The sequence below is a fragment of the Oryctolagus cuniculus genome, chromosome 16 (genome assembly GCF_051225735.1).
Source record: "Oryctolagus cuniculus isolate XC-2025 breed Fujian yellow rabbit chromosome 16, ASM5122573v1, whole genome shotgun sequence".
Classification (NCBI taxonomy): domain Eukaryota; kingdom Metazoa; phylum Chordata; class Mammalia; order Lagomorpha; family Leporidae; genus Oryctolagus; species Oryctolagus cuniculus.
The window spans coordinates 58843955-58864656 of NC_142882.1; positions in this window are offsets into that span (position 1 = coordinate 58843955).

The following is a 20702-nucleotide window of genomic DNA, read 5'->3' on the forward strand; positions in this document are numbered from 1 at the left end:
CCATTGTATGCCTGTATCTTCATGTGATTTTCCCTCTGTGTTTGTCTATATTCAAATTCCCTCTTCCTATGAAGACACCAGCATATTGGGCCCATGCTAATGACCTCATTTTAACTTAATTATCTCCTTAAAGACCTTACGTTGCATTCTTAGCTACTGGGGTAAGGACTTCAACACATGACTGAGGGGTATTACATTCAATCCACAACACCTATTTAAGTATGTGTCAGTTCAGATATTGTGTTCTAGTTTTTTGTGTGTGTGTATATCACAGTTTCTCACCTTATGCTAAGTCTGATGGGCCAGGTCTTTATTTTTTCCATGATGTATGTTTTTGCAGACCTCATAAACACTCAGTATAGTGCCTTGCACATAAGAGATACATAATATATATATTTAACAAGAAAGTAAATTAGGATATTTTCTAAGGTAGACAAGGCCCCTAAAAATAAGGATTATACAAATATATTTAGATGACAATTATTTGGATAATTCTTGCAAATTCATACCCAATAAGAAATACGAAGAATTTTGGTCTGAGTTTTGCACACTGTTAATAATTATCACACTGACCAATAAATTGTGTGATATTCTGGTAGGGTAGAAAGAACTAGGCTATTCATTAGTAAATTAAAAACTCGACAATCATAGCTACATTTCCTGAACCCTGTTTATGTCCCAGTTTTAAATACTTTGTAAATTCACTTAATAATCACAACTTTATGCATAGAAACTATTATTATCCCAACATGGAACATGATAAAACTGAGTTACAGAAAGCTTCAGTAACATGTCCAAAGTCACACCAAATGCTACTATAAGGCAGAATCAGACTCTGAATTCATGTAATCTGTCTCCAAACTCTGAGGCCCTACACTGTTTCCACTGCTTAATTCAGTCCTCTGATGATATATTGTCAGATTCTTTAATTATTGCAAAATACAGTTCAAATACCTGACAAAAGAGAGCAATATCAATTCCTAAGGGTACAATAAAATTCTAGATCTTTTTAGAACTTTAGAAATATGGATGCAGCATGCAATTAAAAAGGAAAAGTTAAATTTGTTAGCATAGATAGGCAAATTAAGGAGTTCAGGATGCAAATTAGATTCTTTGGTCCAACTTACCTGGCTAGAAGTTCACAATGATCACTTCTAAATGTGATACTCAGAGTGTTGCTGAATAGACTATGAAAAGATTCTTTTTATATATAAGGATGTAGTTTTGTCTTATGGCCAATTTCTAGTATAGAAACTTTGTAATTATAAACTGATATATTACTACAGTGAATGAGTGATTCATCATGGTCATTGAAATGTTTGGAAAGTAGAGATCAAAAAAATTCCATAATAGTTAAAGATGGGTTAGCAGAATACATTTTTAAAAAGATTTATTTATTTATTTGAGAGGCAGAGTTATGGACAGAGAGGGAGAGACAGAGAGAAAGGTCTTCCATCTGCTGGTTCACCCCCCAAATGGCTGCAATGGCCGATGCTATGCCAATCTGAAGGCAGGAGCCAGGAGCTTCTTCCAGGTCTCCCACATGGGTGCAGGGGCCCAAGGACTTGGGCCATATTCTACTGTTTTCCCAGGCCATAGCGGAGAGCTAGATCAGAAGAGGAGCAGCCAGGACTCGAACCAGAACCCAGATGGGATGCCAGCGCTTCAGGCCAGGGCTTTGACCTGCTGCGCCACAGTGCTGGTCCCAGCAGAATACATTTTAAAATCAGCACATATGAATCTTTTCAGATATTTATTCTCTTTTGCCCTTGAGAAATTTGAATTAAAATAACACAGAATTAGGAAATATAAGTTGGTACATAGTGTTTCTTCTGATTTTTGCATGATGCCTATTTTAGAATAATTTTCCAATTCTAAGTAGCTTAAGCATGCATGAAAGAGAAAGAGAAAGACAGAGAGAGAGAGAGAGAGAGAGAGAGAGAGGGAGAGAGAAAGAAAGTTGATGTCAGCCTAATTTGTCTGGAATTTCTTGGTGATAGGAGCTTAAAAGTTCTCTCTCTCTCCTCTGATCCACACTATGATATTAAAAAAGAAGCTTGGGGGCCAGCGCCGCGGCTCAATAGGCTAATCCTCCGCCTGCAGCTCCAGCACCCAGGGTTCTAGTCCCGGTTGGGGCGCGGAATTCTGTCCTGGTTGCTCCTCTTCCAGGCCAGCTCTCTGCTGTGGCCCGGGAAGGCAGCGGAGGATGGCCCAAGTGCTTGGGCCCTGCACCCGCATGGGAGACCAGGAGAAGCACCTGGCTCCTGGCTTCGGATCAGCGCGGTGCGCCGGCCGCAACAGCCATTGTCGGTTGAACCAACAGAAAAGGAAGACCTTTCTGTCTCTCTCTCACTGTCCACTCTGCCTGTCAAAAAAAATTAAAAAAAAAAAAAAGAAGAAGCTTGGGGGGGCTGTGGCTGTGGTGCAGTATGTTACTCCTCCGCCTACAGCACTGGCATCCCATATGGGCGCTGGTTCTTGTCCTGGCTGCTCCTCTTCCAATCCAGCTCTCTGCTGTGGCCTGAGAGAGCAGCAGAAGATGGCCCAAGTCCTTGGGCCCCTGCACCCACGTGGGAGACCCGGAAGAAGCACCTGGCTCCTGGCTTCATATCGATGCAGCTCTGGCCGTTGCGGCCATTCGGGGAGTGAACCAACAGACTGAAGACCTTCCTCTTTATCTCTCCCTCTCACTGTCTGTAACTCTGCCTCTCAGATAAATAAATTAAAAAATTTTAAAAATATAAGCTTAAGAAAAAGATTTATTTATTTTAAATGACAGAGAAAAGGAAGAAACAGAGAACTGTCATCTACTTGTTCACTCCCCAAATGGCTGCAATGGCCAGAACTCATCCATACTGAAGTCAGGAGCCATCCAGTCTAGATCTCCCACTTGGGTGGCAGGGTCCAAGCACGTGGGCCATCTTTGCTGACTTCTCAGGCACATTAGCAGGGAGTTGGATTGAAAGCAGAGCAGCTGGTACTTGAACCAGTGCTCTATTATGGATTTCAGGTGTTGCATGCACTGGCTTAACTCACTGAACCACAGCTCTGGCCCAGGAAGTCAAGTTTTAAAAAATCATCTTTGCACTTAACAGGGCAAAAAAATAATCACCAGGAACTGCACAGACCCTTTTAACTCACCAATTTAAAATGAAAAAGAACCTGAGATCATTCTCCTTCTTCAGGACTCATGGGAGCCCTGCCCTCTGATGGCAGCTCCAAGGCAGGTGGAGCAGACAGGTAGACTGAGAGGGAGAGAAGTGCAGGTGAGGCACACAGGAGCAGATGGTTCCCACAACTGCTGAACTATTTACAAACAAAATCTATTTAGCCTCCTTCTTAGGATAATTCACTTTTAAAAACTCAAAATACATCGAAGTAGAAAGGGCATCCACTTAAATGACGGGAAGCCCATAAGGGAACAAAAGTTAATACAGTGCAGTAGAAGAAAGCTGGGAAGTGCAGGTAGTAGAAACAGTCAGCCGTCCGTGTCTGCGGGTTCAGCATCCCCAGGTTCAACCAACCACAGATAACAATATTTGAAAAAAGATTGTGTCTCTACTGAAAGCATTCCTTCCACAATATAACATAGCAACTATTTACGCAGCATTTAAATTGTGTAAGGTTTTCTAAGTGATCTAGAGATAATGTAAAATACACAGGCGGGAGTAAGTCCACAAATACCATGCCATTCTATTTAAGGGACTTGAGCATCCGTGGTCCTGGACTCTGTCTACAATGCCCATGCCAAGGAGTGAGTGCAGCATGGCCATCTGAGGTGAGTGTTTAGAGAACTGTGGTGGTAGCCAGGTACCTTAGGATGCTGAACAAGTTTTGGAGCAACACAAACACTCCAGATATGTTTTATGGCTCCTGTTGCTTGCTTGTTGAAATTTTTCATTTCTTTTCTTCATTAGTTGAGCAAGGTTCTTAATCTCTGGGTTTTGCTTTCTTCACTTGTCAAATGGGGCTAGTTGTTGCAAGGGTTCAAAGAGGTGGTGCACCCAAAGCACTGCCATTGCAACAGCCGCTCAGTAAACGGAGGTTTCAGAGTGCAGTATGCTCTTCGCAGGGATTTGATCCCCCTTCTCCTTTATGAGCTATTTTTCTCGCTTGCCAATATTCAACGCAAATGGAAACATTTGTAGATTGATCAATCAGGGTGGACTATGAGCAGAATTAGTAATACATTATGTTCACTGTGTTTCTGGTAATGAAAAAGACAAGCATATAAAAAAATTAATTACACCTTGTTATATGTCACAAATCCAGTAGGAAGGAAAGACAGAGCTGGACACCCACGGAGTCACAGTCATGTGTGGCAGGCCTTTTGAGAAGGGAGAATATTACATGTCACATTGTCACTGTCATTCTGTCAATCATCGGTGACTGGGGCCATATGAGGCCCAGGATAATGCACAGCTGCTCAACACAATACCCAAACCAAAGAATGTGGTAAGATCAGATGCTCAGTCCATTTTGTACAATTCAAAATAGTATTCCCCTTTAATAGCCTAATAGTTGAGATTTGGTTGAATTCTGGAATCTATAAGCTTTAGATTTTGTGTTCAATTTTTTTTAAAGATAACATAACTCCTTGCACTCTTATTTCTCAAAAATAGGTTACTTGGTAGACTGGGAATTGTTTTTGGACATATCTGAAAACTATTTCCTACCTGTCAAATGGCCAACCTCCACTATTGAAAGGAGAGTGTTCAATAGTATTTAGTGCTTTGTAGCTGTCATTGCATTGGGCCCACAATGGAGATTAAGTGACAGGTGTGGGATTTTCATCACAAGGAATCTCTGGAAGTTTGATGAAAACCAGAAAAAACAACTGAATTAATTTACACAGCCTGACAACATATGATCATCATTTCCCTTGGATATGGTTCACCGTTGGTAAAATTTAGAAAAATCCATGTGTATCATTTTAAAGTACATCTAAAGTCTCTTCTTATGAAATGTACGTGGTTGTAGTTAAATGTTTATGGGAACTTTTTTGCCATTCGGCCTGCTTTCAAAATATTCACATATATTTGGCTTTTGTAACTTTGCTAATTAAACCTTTGAAAACAGATGGAATTATAGAAATTACAGGGTTTAAAATATCATCTTAATTGGTTTACCATCTATGTGACACAGTGCCATTCATATTGTATAAAATATATACGAATGGCTTGAAAGAGATGGCATGCCAATTAATTTTTCTTTCTCTTTCAATTAAATTTTGTTTTCTTTGTTATTTTATACCCTTTCCATTAGCCTGGCTCCAAGGGAGTCTGATCAGCTCTCACTGTGAAGGTTCAGGCTGTAACCTGAAACCATATTGGAGGGTTTCTTTTATGAGTGGGGGATGGGGAGACTCTGAATTTACCTTTCTTCTAAAGAAAACAAATGACCTTAAGAAAGGCCTGTAAGCATGCAGATGGCTGTCCCCTCCAGTGATGCTGAGATTATCTTTCTCCTCTGACAGTGATTGCCTCGTGTTTGCAGGCAACCATATTCCTCTGATTTTCTGGAATAGTCTTCATTTCAAGCATTCCATCTTACAGTTCCACTAAGAACACTTTATCAGACCGCATGTTCAGATTTTTGAGTTGGGATGGGAAGCTATCATCGCTGAATGTAAATTTTTGGATTTAAATAGGCCAGCTCTTGTGTGTTCCTGCATCTTAAGATAAGAATCCAGTTGAACGTAACTCACCGGAACCTTCCAAGATTCCAATTTTGAGGCCCATGACCAAGGCTTTAATCAAATCGGCTTTCTTCACCCAGCAGGATAGCACGCAGTTTTTAAAAATACCATACTAGGATTTTTTGGCTACTGTGGCTAACAGAATTAAACTCGACTGTTTCTTTCAAATATCTCAATTTGCCATTTAGATGTGATTGTAAACACACTATTCCCTTTGTTGCCATGGTAACCGGTCTGGGCCCTCATGGGTGACAGAAAAGTACCCTGGTACTTGTTCCTGTTGGAACACACATGGTCGCTGAGTTTTGCCTTGCAGCGGGAGCAAAGAGGAGGCTGGAATCAGTACACTTTCTCCAGCAAGGTAAATCCATGCTTCGAATAATGCTCTGAGCTTGGGAAATCTGCCCACAGCAGGGACAGATTACCTCTTCCAGTCACTATGGAGAACGACTCAAATTCCAGCTTTAATGATCCCAGATAGGGCTCTTCTCCTCCCCACCAATGTGACATTTTGCAGACATTTTATATATCAAGGAAATATTTAATTGAAATGTGTTTCTGAGAATGCCTACCGAGCTGGCTCTAGGCATCTCCCAACATTGCAGGGGTCAATTAAAAGAACCAATCAACTATTTTGAAAACTTTAAAATATTTAAAAAAAAACAGGGTAGGGGAAAGAAAGTGGACAAAAAGTAATGTTAAATAGCATGGAGCATGACTAATGGCGCTAGCATGTTAAAATCATTGGGAAAATGTCCTTGGAAGACAAATGAATTTTCAGCAGAATAATTAACTTAATTAACAAATTTGCATGCATATTCATCAGGCTATTGAAGTCTTTCCAGCCCAGCTTGATGAGCGTTGGTGTAATAATTGTCTCATTTACATTCTGCAATCTACTACAATTTAGGGCATGCGAAAAAAGCCGACCTCTTCCCTTTGACTTTCTTTAGGACCCACACAGTCCTAAAAATGCGGCCCTCACCCATTCGTGGCCTTCCATGAAGACTTCTGGAGAGAACCCCCAGAGAGAGTTGACTGTGCTTTCCCATCCCCCATACCCCTCTTTCTTCTTTCTGTGTGTGTGTGTGTGTGTGTGTGTGTGTGTTTTTTTTCCTATTGGCCCAGGTTCTCTGTTTTTGCCTCTGCTTGCTCTCCTGGGTAAATCTTGGCACCAGTTCTGACTTTAAATCTCTTGGGTCGCCAGACTGCATCATGTAAAAATTGCCATTTCCCTGTATCTCTGCAGGGCAATCTTTAAAGGCAGTAAGGTGTGACGCTCCAGACTGGCAGCTTGGCAAGACGGAGCCCATGGATACCAGCACACGGGAATCTGGACGCTTCGCTCTGACAGCAGTCAGCACTGGGAACAAAAGGAATGGAGGGGAAAAAAGTGCAAATGTATTTTTACATATTGCAGGCATATGGCCACAAGACCAGCAGAAATATATTTAATTACCAATTGCACGCATTGAGGAGAAAAACACTGGGAAGGGGGGAAAGACTGTGTGCACAGCAATATTATTCTTTAACTTTTCACCTCAGGTTTTTTTTTCCCCCTTTTTTAATAGAAGATGAAAAGGCAAGTGGATTAGAATTGCATAGAGGTATCTGCTGGAATCCTACCAAAGATGATGCAGGTTTTTGACTGGCCTTCCTTCACTGCATATTAGTATGCAAGGAAATAGAAAAGTTTTATTTGAATTATTTTAATTGTAAAGCAATTTTACTGAGATATTTGGGGAGGGGCAAAGGGCAAATTTGAAATGCAGCTATTAGACAATTTTACTGTTGTGTTATACTTCTTAACCATGAAGAAATAACCCTTACAAATTATGTCCTTGCTCTTCCCTATGCAATCGGAATAGTTCAGAGTGTGTTTATTGTGAGGCACTGTGATCACAAGGTATGGAGATGAATGAGAGTCCTTGTATAGAGGGAGCTCACAGCTAGGATGGGAGACAAACACACACTTGTCTAATTATGACATTATACTATTCAATTATGAAATGCATTAAACTTATAATTAATTAAAATTATAATTACAGTACACATGATGCAATGCATGTAATGTCATGTGGCAGGTGTATCGAGACCCAGGGGCCATAGGGTGGTGATTCTTGTGCGCCCTGGGGGCGTCACTCACACTGGTAGGGACTTAGGAGGTGGTCCTTTCCTGGAGGAGGTGATGGAAAGGTTGAGTCACGAGAAAAGCGAGGAAAGAAGCAGGTCATTCAGTATTTTGCACAATGGAAGAGGTCAGGCAAATGGGCCGGCTCCTTTCCCAGCATGTAGGCTATAGGCTCAGGCACCAGGTAATAAGGCCAGAGAAACATGTGTGCTCCCTAGGTTGGAAGACAGGGAGGACCCTGCACCTCCATCACTAGCAGCAAAGAATATAAGAGAAAACAACTTTCCAAGAGTCCTCTGCTTTGTCACATTCTTCTCCCTGCCTTCTTCATGGTCTAGGTTTCCACTGCCCATCCTGTTCTTTGAAATCCTAGAAGCCAGGGCTGGTCCATGCAGGCAACCTGTGCACCCTGGCCCCTGCTACTGTTGGCTCTGCCTAGCTGGCTTGCCTCCCAGCCTGTTTCTGCAGCCCCATAAGGGTCAGAAGCATGTCACTGTTTCTGTCTTGTGCTTTGCTTTACCAAACAAATATAGCCTTGAAAAAGTTTTTTTTTTACATAAGTTTAATCTTTTTGTAAATAGACCTACATAATAAAAGCACTAGGGGACCTGACTATTGAAAGGAAGCCTGTAGTGCCTCTTTTCATAATATAGAAGTCATTCCTTAATTAATCTTTTTGTTCCAGCAGGTATACCTATGTCTCTGTGGATTTCTTTCTAAGTGGAAGCAGTGTAGACGATAATGCCAGGTGCATGAGACTTGGAGCCAGGGCTTTCAGAGCCAGTTTTGAGCCACTGCTGGCTGCCACGAGGTTGGAGATGTGAACATGACCTTGGGGTCTGGTCTGTCTTTTGCCGAAGGCAGATTCAGACAGATCTGAGCTAGAATTTGCGTCTCAGCATCCACCAGTTTCATCTGACAACTCACTTGTCCTCTTTGAATCTCACACCCTGGGTTGTTGCACACTTCAGAGTTAAGGGCCTCTCAAGCACCTGGCTCACTAGCTACCACCATGAGCTATCTTGCCCTGTCCTCATCCTGGACTTCTCCATTCTTCAGGAGCCCATGGTGAGGGAGGGCAGCTCAGAATGGTGGCAGCAAGATCTACAGTGGTAGAGTTAAGAGGGACTTCAAGAGATTTTGAAAAGAATTGAAAGGTAAGTTTATTTTGTTGCAAAAATGTTAAATGTGCGTTGGAGGTGTCTTCAAAAAGTTCATGGACAGTGCATACTCTGAAAAAATTGCGTATGTCAATTTTTTTGCACCAAAATTAGTTTACCTTTTAATTCTATTTTTCCACGACCCCTTTGAAGTCCCCTTGAACTTGTTAACTCAGGAGCCCTCTCTCCTTTCTCCATGTTTCCTTGGAGGAGAAGACATGTCCACTCTACTTCTCATGAAGGAAGTGGATCAAAGACAATACTTCAGATCCTTATTTATATTTATATCTTAACCCATGATAAGACAGGATTTATCTTATTAGTAAAGTTGCAGACTTGATCTAGTCATTCAAATACAGTAGCATGGGACCACCACAGCCTTATGAGTGCTTGTAACATTCAGAGAGTGAAATCTGCCCTTGTGGTTCATTCCCTGTCATCTGAGCTTACCCCTGCAGCTCTCCTGCAGCTTTTGGTCTGAGCACGGATGTGGGATCTTCTCTCTCAGTTGTTTCATCAGTCCTGAGTCTGTTGAAAAATTGTGTCTGAGTCAACTTGCTAGAACTTTCTATACCCTTAGCTTCCTGTGGCTAGGGAGGTTGGGCTTAGGCAGATACCGGATGGTACCACATGGACAGAACTTTGGGTCCCTCAGTGCTATGGTTTGGATGTAGTTTGGTCCTGAGGGTTCATGTGTTGAAAACTTGGTTCTTAGTACAGCAATGTTGAAGTGGTGGCACCCATAGAAGGTGAGGTCTAGTGTAAGGTCATTAGGTCGTCAGGACACCTGCACTTTGAAAGGATAAATGCTGGTCTCAAGGAGTGAGTTAGTTCTCAGGAGAGTGAGTTGTTATAAAAGATTGTCTCTTCCTTCCTTCCTTGTAAAGTGATCTTCTGCATTGACTATTTCCCTTCCTGCTTCTCCATTGTGTTGTAAAGCAGGGACCCTATGGACTAAACAGATGGGGCTGCCCAAACTGGGACTTTCAGCCTCTGAAACTGTAAACTAATAAACCTTTTATCTTTTTCTTTTTTTAAGATTTATTTATGTATTTGAAAGGTAGTTACAAAGAGAGAGGGAAGGATAGAGATCTTCCATCCACTGGCTCACTCCCCAACTGGTTGTGACCGATCTGCTGGAGCTGGGCCAATCTGAAGACAGGAGCCAGGAGCCTTCGCTGGGTCTCCCATGTGGATTCAGGGGCCCAAGCACTTGGGCCATCTTCTGCTGCTTTCCCAGGCACATTAGCAAGGAGTTGGATTGGAAGTGGAGCAGCTGGGACTCAGATCAGCGCCCATATGGGACACCGGTGCTGTGAGCAGCAGCTTTACCTGCTACTCCACAGCTCTGGCTCCGATCTGTTTTGTTTATAGAATACTTAGCTTCAGGCATTTTGTTATAGCAACAGGAAACAGACTAATGTATCTGTGGCAGCTCTGCTGGTGGCTGTGGCTGGAGCTCAGAACTATATCCAGTGAGGGCCCTAAGCCTCCTCTGAGAAATACCAGGGAGTGAGAGTCCAGTAGTAGCAGACAGGCATCTTAGCATCAAGGTGGGATTGGGAGACCTGGTTACATGATCAAAAGAATCAGGGCAAGTAAACCTGTCACAGTGAACCAGTGGCCAGGCCCTGGGTTTCCCAGCCGTGATTGATGACACCTGGCAAGTAGACTTCTGCAGGTGGCATTTCTCAGAATGATGAGGACAGCTCTCTTTCCTTTCTGAACTCTGAATGGCAGAATCAGAGAAGATTCTGCCTCTGAGGCTGTTATATTTACAGTAATTACCAAAAGCAAATTACTGCAGTGTGTTTTGCCACTTTAGAAATAGCCTTGGAGAGACCAACACTTAAGAAAAGACCCTGGCCAGCCTTGTGACACAGTAGGTTAAGACACTGCCTACAATGCTGGTGTCACATAGCGGCACCATTTCACAAGCTGGTTTCTCTGCTTCCAATCCAGCTCCCTATTCATGTGCCTGAGAAAGCAGCAGAGGATGGCCCAAGTCCTTGGGCCTCTGCCAACCGTATGGGAAAGCCAGATGAAATACCAGGATCCTGGCTTTGGCCTGGCCCAGTGCTGGCTGTTGTGTCTGTTTGGGGTGTGAACCAATGGATGGAAGATCTCTCTTTCTTTTTGTAACTCTGCCATTCAAGTAAAGAAATAAATCTTAAAAAAAAAGACCAAGGTAATCGCATCATTCAAATGGACCCCATTTCTTGTATGTGAATTGTGCTGACTCAGTAGAGAGCGGAAGCATATTTGGATAGATATTTAAAATCCTGGAACTGCCATGGTTTAGGGGTCTGCTGATAATTACTTTCCTGTAACCCAAATTTACCAAATTATGATATTTCTAGAAACTAGACATTCATTCATTAGTGCTTACCTAAGTCATGTGTCAGAGAGACAGTGGTGAGTGAAATATGCACGGTGGTGCCTGCCTGCCCGAGGCCTGCAGTCTGGTCCTAAAGTGAGCTGATGAAGCAAGCAAAGACAACTGAAGCTGTGAGAGATGTGTTAGAAATAGATGGAGCACACAATGGGAACCGTGACTCCCATGTAGAGGGAGCAGGGAACATTTCTACAGAGAATCTCCCCAGTGTTAGATGTTTTAGCCCAGAAAAGGCTGAGAGGAGGGCTCCAGCACCCTTTACTGAGGGCTTACACTGGGAACAACACTTAATTAACTTACTCAAGGACATCTGAGGAGTAGTAGAATCTTTTTTTTTTTCCAAAGGCAAAATTAATGCTCTGAGTCGCCTTGCTCCACTGTTAATACTGGACTGATTAAGAGATACTATTGGTTCTAGACATTCAGATTTGGCTCTACTTTGGTCTGTGTGGAGTTTGGAGTGTCAGTCCCACAACCAGCAGATAAAGGAAAAACCACAATCTAAACTATTAGATGGAAGAGGGAGCTTGGTCTCCTATCTGCATTGAGACAGATACTGTAGATACCTTTAATAATATATCCTAAACTACGTTCCCAGTGTCGAAGCCCACACTGCTATTTCTTGATTTGATTGAAATCTGAAAATTTGGTTGATTTAATGAGTCTTACAGTTAAGACTCATGCTCTGTGGATATCATGTGGTGATTTTTAGAAAATTGTGAAGAAAGAATGGGTTTACTGCAATTCTAGACCAATCCCTCCATAAGTCAAACATCTATTCTTTTTTTTTAACAGGCAGAGTGGACAGTGAGAGAGAGAGACAGAGAGAAAGGTCTTTCTTTGCCATTGGTTCACCCTCCAATGGCTGCCGCGGCCGGCGCGCTGCGGCCGGCGCACTGCGCTGATCCGAAGGCAGGAGCCAGGTCCTTCTCGTGGTCTCCCATGGGGTGCAGGGCCCAAGTACTTGGGCCATCCTCCACTGCACTCCCTGGCCACAGCAGAGAGCTGGCCTGGAAGAGGGGAAACCGGGACAGAATCCGGAGCCCCGACCGGGACTAGAACCCAGTGTGCCAGTGCTGCAAGGCGGAGGATTAGCCTAGTGAGCCGTGGCACCGGCCCATCTATTCTTAACTGTATAAAATTTATGGCATATATGTATATATTCTATCTCTCAGAAAAGTATGGAATAACTTACAAGTAATTAAAATTAAGATACAAAGAAGAAAAAAGAAAAAAATTCAATTTGAACAGAATATGTATAAAATTTTTTTTAGGCTTCCTGGGGGGCAAAGCAAAAAAGAAATAGGGAAAACTGCATTCTCTTTCATTATCAGAAAGGAGAAATCTTACACACTCCTCACATAGAAACGTATGTGCAAGGTCCGGGGCTGTAGCAGGTAAAGCCTATGACTGTAGTGCTGGCATCCCATGTGGGATGCTCCACTTCTAATCCAGCTCTCTGCTAATATGTCTGGGAAAGCAGCAGAGGATGGTCCGAGTGCTTGGGCCCTGCACCCACATGGGAGACCAGGAAGAAGCTCCTGGCTCCTGGCTTTGGACTGGCTCAGCATCCATCGACCATTGTACCCATCTGGGGAGTGAACTAGCAGATGGAAGACCTCTTTCTGTCTCTCTCCGTGCCTATCTCTCCATCTCTCTAAAACTCTGACTTTCAAAAATAAATAAGTCTTAACAAAAAAACCTTAAGATAGAGGAAGCATTCCTTCCAGGGCACTACTATTAGAGGAAAGTCAGAGAACCTCTGGGCCCTGAAACACAGATATTGGATCAGAACGTAATCCATTATTTACATAATTATCAACAAGGTAAATTGTTATTGATTTCCTAGTCTGGACTGTTATTTTTAGGGCTAGGACTAAGTGATGAAAAAGAAGAAGTTGGGCTTGCATTTAATGCAGCGGTTAAGATGCTGCTTAGGACACTCACATCCCATATCAGCATGCCTGGGGTCAAGTCCTTACTCTACTTCTAGTTCCAGTGTCCTGCTGTTCACACCCTTGGGGGCAGCAGGTCATGGCTCAAGGAGGTGTGTCCTTGCGAATGAAGTGCGAAACCCGAATTGAGTTTTAGGCTTTTGCCTTTGTTCAGACCCAGTCTCAGCTGTTGCAGGCATTTGGGGAAGTGAACCAGTGGATGGAAGCTCTCTTTTCTCTCTCTGCCTTTCAAATAAAATTTAAAAGAAGTTAAAAAAAAAAAAGAAATCACAATTTTTTTTTCTAAAAAGGAAAATGTCCCTGTTTACAGTCATCATCAAAATGATTCTAGCACATTAATATAAAAAATTTAGTTTTAATTGTCATACTAGTGAGTGGTGGATGAATTACAGGGTAATCAACTTACATAGCGCTTTCTGATTTACAAAATGCTTTCACCTATCGTTACAACCCAAGTCTCCTTGTGGAAACATTCGGACAATCCAGGTATAACTCAACATTCGGATTTAGAAGGATGTTTTTGGTTCAGCATTTTTGTATATCATAAAAGCATTGTTTGTGCTTATATTTTTCCATTGAGAAGATATGCTTGAGAGCCCATTTCAGAAATTAGTAAGAAAGTTAGCTAGTAAATGCCACAAGAGACCTTAACATACCTTGATGTGCTTAAGAGCTGAACATTGCACTTAGTGACACTTGCTTTAATGAGCATCATAATTTTCTCCACATCCTGTGAAGTGCCACAAGACTTTTGGCAAAATGTGAGATACTTGTGCAAGACACAGCTAGGAAATATTAATAGCTGTTAATTGACAACCGCTTGTCCCTGTGGCAAAGCAATGAGTGCCAGTCACATGGTCACTCAAGCTCTCAGGCTCTTTATTCTTCTTCCTCATCATGTCCACTGGTGCACAATGGGTGGAGAATTCTGATTTGTTTCCAGTTAATTAATCCATATGCTAAGGAGACAGTTCTGTCCATGGTTGAGTCATAACAACCCAGCTATCAGCTGCTATCTGTTTAGAAGCTTTTGTTGATGAAGGTAGGGTCTCCAGGAAGAGCATGGCTAGATACTTTTGCAAGTGCAGGTACACAATGTGTGGGTAGGAAGACCTCTCATTCCAATTTGCCCAGAACTTTCTTGGTGTTAGTGCTGAAGCTGCCAAGTCTTGGACTAGTCTCTGTCACAGCAAAGCAGAAATAAGATTGATCACCTAAGTGCAAGAAGTCATATGTGTAATAAAAGAGCGACAATGAACACCTCCATTATTGAGTAACTTTGGGGGTCTTTTTGGCTTTCCCCAGAAGCAGTCCCAGGATTCCTGTGCTGGTAGTTTATTGAGAGGGAATCTCTGTAGTAGGAGAGAGGAGAAATGAGATATAAAAGCAGATTTTTGCTTTGGGTGCCTGGAACCTATTTCTACTAGGAGACCCCTTGGGAAATGAGTGTGGTACCTGTGTCTCAGAGCCATGCCACTCAATGAGCAGAAGGTAGGGTAAGCACCAATTGTTGAAGTCTACTCTTGGTATGTGTGTGGGTTTGATGTTGTTCATTTGGTTTGCTGACAATGAAGAGAGTGAACCTCAACCAACAGAGAGAATCCTCATAAAAATGATGCAGGTAGAAGCTGTGCCATTGTACAGTGAAATGCTAAGGGCCAAAGGGATATGAGGAAGGCCCTGACAGTGCTGGTCCACTGGTACTACATGGTTACCCAGGCCAGTGCATTCTATAGCACTGACAAGTTAGCTCCTCCTGTGTAGATCGAGTTTCTTTGGCAATGAGAGGAGGACCACGTGTGCTAGACATGGGCGAGAGGAAGGGTGTGTGTAGATGTTTGAAAGGCAGATGAATTTGATGCTTCTGAATCATGATTGATGAACGTTCTTTTCATTTGTAGTTGTCATGTGGACAAACTATAGATGCATGGGATTAGTTGGAATCTTCCAAGCAGTCTTCAGTAATGACAGTTGAGATATTAATGCCATAAACATGAGTGATTTTTAGGGAGGAGACTTTTGAACATTCCCTGGGTCTCATTCCATGGCTTACTAGGCCTCACCATCATAAAATAAGTGTGATTATTTGTGTCTTTCCCTAAGACATTAAAAATATTTTATTATCTAGATTTTTGAGCTGAGCAAATCTTGTCTCTCCAGTCTCCTATAGTAAAACACCCAGAACATGACCTTCTTCTGTAGTTTGCAAAGTGTTCAAAGCAGAATGCACTGGCAAGCTTGCACCCCCGTCTCCTGGCCAGGTACTGAGATACGCTTAGCCATCTAGGTGGGGCTGATGTACCTGACATATACAAGGGTACTTCAACAAGTTCATGGAAAACAGTTTTAAAAGAGAAGTTTATTTGGTGCAAAAAAATTTTGTAATCCTGGTGTAGTTTTTTTCATAGCTTGTGCTTCCCATGATCTCTTTAAGGGACTTTTGTATTTTACAAAATTGATCCAGTGTAGTAAAGTACAAAAAGAAAATGAAGACAAAATAATTGCTTTTGCAGATAATGTGAACTAACTTTGGAAACACAAGAAAATCAACTAGGCCAGTCTATTAAACTAATCATAAATATAAGGGAGCTTAAAAATAAATATATTGAAAGTGACTAAATATTACATAATAGTAGCAGTCTAGCTTAGAAAATATTATGGGAAATGAGCCCTATTTACCAAATTAACAAACTATAATAGCTTAGAAATAAGTCTCACAAAAATAAAAATGAATTAAATAACCCAAATTTGAAAATCCATACATGAAAGATCCATGAATTATGAGATCTACCATATTTCTAAATGATAACACTCAGTACTTTTGGTTACATCAAAATACCAATTAAATGTATTGCTATTCAAAATCCCGCTCAGGAATTTGGTAGAATTTTTGAAGTTCATCTAGAAGATAAATGGATTAAAATAGCCAGGAAAAAAGCAATAATGAAGAGAAATTAGGGGGAACTAGTACTATCCAATATTTAAATATATTAACAGCTGTAATTATTTTTTAAAAACAAAATGAATAGTTTAATTATGCCAGTTTTACTGTATTTTAGTAAATGTTGCAAAGGAATAAAATACTAAAATTCTACATGATGTAGGCAAGGAAAATCAAGTTTCTTAAGCAGCTTTTCTTGATCTAAAGATGGGTGTGGAAAGATAGTTAGTATAGTATGATAGAGTACAGCACTGGTACTCCAGAAGCTCCCAATTTAAACACCACAATGACCACTTAAACGTCATGTGTGTACACCATCATGTCATCTGCAAACATGGTTATTTTGACTTCCTGCTTTCCAGTTTTGATGCCCTTTATTTCTTTCTCCTCCCTAATTCCTCTTGGTAATACTTCCAATACCATAATGAATGAGCATGGTGAAAGTGCACATCCTTGTCTTGGCCCAGATTTGAGGGGAAATGCTTTCAGTTTGTCCCCATTCAGTATGATATTGGCTCTAATTCTTAAGACCATGCTATGCAGTTGTCCTGCTGGAATCAATCCCCATGGATTGAAAACCTTAGGGAAGCACATCTGTACAGAGCATGTGTAGATTTCATTTCATATTATTATTCCTTAAGTAATATATTTGCATTGTGTTAGTTATCATATGTAATCTAGAGAGGATTTTAAATCCTTTGCAGGAGGATATTGGTTGGTTCTATGCAAATACAATGCTCTTTTATATAAGAAACTTGAGCCTCCTTGGGTTTTGGTATCCATGCAAGTCTTGAAACCCATCTTCCATAGGCACTGAGGGATGACAGGGTATGTTACCCAAGAGATGCCATATTAATGAAAGGTGTTTTTAAACCCAAAACCTTAATGGAAAATAAAAGCAGAATCACACATATGTGTGAGAATGAGGGATGCTGCCAGCAATTGTATAACAATTATTTTGAACTCTTTCTAGATACTGGAAAAAACAAGTATTTTGAAATGCAAAATTGTTAATGATTTTTTTCACTTTATTCTGAAGTTTCCCTATGACAGCCCAAACGTGTTGCTTGGTGTTCTCTGCCTACATTTACTTCAGTGTCTATACCAGTGGAGAGTGTCTCTCCCAGTAGCTTATGCAGTTTGATCTTCTTTGGTTCACACAGGCCCTCAAAAATCCCTGCTCTCCAGCACTTGGACCTGGGCCCTCCTATTTGACTGCATCTATGTCTGCCTGTGCTGGGGGAAAAAGGAATTTTGTTCCCCATTTGATGCTATCTGCAATTTCTAGATAAAGGCTTAAAAGTAAAAGGAGCAAAACCCAGGAGAACCAAAAGAATACATAGATACTTTATTGGCTTTTTTTTTTTTTTTTTTTCAGGCAGAGTGGACAGTGAGAGAGAGAGACAGAGAGAAAGGTCTTCCTTTTCCGTTGGTTCACCCTCCAATGGCCGCTGCGGCTGGCGTGCTGATCCGAAGGCAGGAGCCAGGTGCTTCTCCTGGTCTCCCATGGGGTGCACTCCTGGGCCACAGCAGAGAGCTGGACTGGAAGCGGGCAACCGGGACAGAATCCGGCGCCCCGACTGGGACTAGAACCTGGTGTGCCGGTGCTGCTAGGTGGAGGATTAGCCTAATGAGCCACGGCGCCGGCTACTTTATTGGCTTTTAAATTAACAGATTTTTTTTTTAGAGCATTTTGGCATCAACTAAAATGAAAGCACAGAAAGTAGGCAGAATTCCCATATATACTCTCTCCTGCCACAGCTTTCTCTATTGGTAATGCCTTGCATTGGTGCAGTAAGATTACTATCATCCATGAGACATTCCTGACACGTTGTTATAAACTAAAGCCCATAGTTTACACTTGGGGTGCACTCTTTGTGCTGTGTGGTTACATGGGCTTGGCAAATGCATAGTGTCACATACCTACCACTATAGTATCCTATAGAGAAATTTCACTGCCCTAAAAATCTTTTCCACTCCATCTATTCATTCCTCTTTCTCTCCCTCTCTGCCCCTGGAAAACACTGATTGTCCCTACAGTTGTGTCTTTCCCAGTTGGAATCACACAGCCTATAGACTTCAGAATGCCTTCAAACACTTAGATATTCACATTTTAGGCTCTCCCTTGTCTTTTCATGGCTTTAGAGCTTATTTTTATTGCCAAACAATATTCCATTACATCGAAGTACCACAGTATTTTCTTAAATCAGTTCATCTAGTTGAAGAGCTGATACTTTTTAAAATGTGTAATACTCATTAAAACAAAATAAAAGTTAGACTTTTATTGAAAGCCTAACCATGGTTCAGGCCTTCTAGAATCAATGAACCAAGCATACACTGAGCTTTGCTTTTGGGAAAATTACATGGTAGCAGAAAGAGATCATCACCTGGAAAATAAAAAATGGAAACAGTGAAAAAATAAAATAGTAAAGTGTAAGAATGGTAATAATTGCTAGGCAAAGTGAAAATGAGGGAGGAGAGCAGAGTGTTGGTATGGGGGCAAGAGAGGTAAGGGGGCACATGGCAGTTCTGAATGGAGTGACCAGAGCCCAGTTGAAGATCACGCATGAGCCCGGATTAACTGGACTTTTCTAAGCCAGAAGAAACACACGGCTTATACATGTAAATTTTAAAAAATTTCCACTAATAAAAAAGACAAATTCAAACACTAATATTTCACTTTTGTTAAGTTGGAAGCGTTTTTAAAAACAGGGTCTGTGATGCTATGTGGAGATCTCACACAGAAGGAAGAAGTATTAACTTGCATAATGACTCTTGAAGACAATCAATCATGAGGAAAAATCAGTCTTTTATTTATTTATTTATGTATTTTTTTAAAATTAAAAAAATATTTACTTATTTACATTGCTTAAAAAGATACAAATACACACACACATGCACGCAGAGAGAGAAAGTGAGAGAGAGAGAGAGAGAGAGAGAGAGATCTAATCCATTGGCTGGATTACTGCTGAAATGCCCAAAACAGCCAGGGTTGGGGCCAGACCAGGACCAGAAATCTGAAACTCCATCTGGGATCTCCCAAACAGGTGGTAGGAACCTAAGTATTTGGGCTGTAATCTGCTGTCTGCCAGGATGCATTAGCAGGGAGCTGGATCAGACGCATAGTAGCTGGGACTGGAGGCATCACTGAAGTATGGGATGCGGGAGTCCCAGGCAGCAGCTTAACTAGCCGTGCCACAGTGCCCACTCAGGAAAAAGAAGACTTAGCAATATTTTAATACAATCATTCCACATCTGTGAATGTATGGTAAAGAAAAAGTCATCAACAATGCTAATAAAATTTATGTAAAATTGTTTAATTGTAATTTGAAAATTTGGAAATGGCACATATTTTCTATAATGGGGAAAATTCAAAATTATTATGGCACATTCAATTAGTGTAATGATATCTAATCTTTAGGAATTGTGAAATCATTTTTTTGAAGAATGTTTAATGATTTGAGAAAGTGTTTATGCATAGAAAATGTTCCAAAAGAGGCCGGCGCCGCGGCTCACTAGGCTAATCCTCCGCCTAGCGGCGCCGGCACACCGGGTTCTAGTCCCGGTTGGGGTGCTGGATTCTGTCCCGGTTGCCCCTCTTCCAGGCCAGCCCTCTGCTGTGGCCCGGGAGTGCAGTGGAGGATGGCCCAAGTGCTTGGGCCCTGCACCCCATGGGAGACCAGGAAAAGCACCTGGCTCCTGGCTCCTGCCATCGGATCAGCGCGGTGCGCCGGCCGCAGCGCGCCGGCCGCGGCGGCCATTGGAGGGTGAACCAACGGCAAAAGGAAGACCTTTCTCTCTGTCTCTCTCTCACTGTCCACTCTGCCTGTCAAAAAAATAAAAATAAAAAAAAAAAAATAAAAAACAAAAGAAAATGTTCCAAAAGAAATGTACCAAATGTTAATAGCAGTTATAAACCTTGAGTTTATGATTATAGATATTTAAAAACAACTTCTTTTCTGATATTTATGTATGATATATTACACAATTCATGCATAATACATACATATTATTAAATAGGTTATTTAAGGTAAAAATGCAATCAAGGAGAGAATAAAATGGTTTTGGTTCAATTCTATTAATTCTGCTCATTATTTTACATTCTTCTTCTTGATCAGCTATCATTTTTCTTTTTTCTCAATGCTTCCTTTGTTTTTCTCTGGGCCCTTCCCTCTCTGCTTCTTTCTCCTCCTCCATGTTCTCCTACTTCTTCTCATATGCATGAGTCAAAAGGCATTCACAAATTTGGTTCACTGCCAGATGGCACTCCACAAGGCCTCTACAATCCCACCCACTGCTCTCATTCTCACCAGCACTTGTATAATCTAATTCTCCTATTTTTGCCATTTAGATGTGTGAAGAGTGATGTGTTATTTTGAATTGTCTTTCTGTGACTTCCAGAGAGGTTGGTCATCTTTCCAT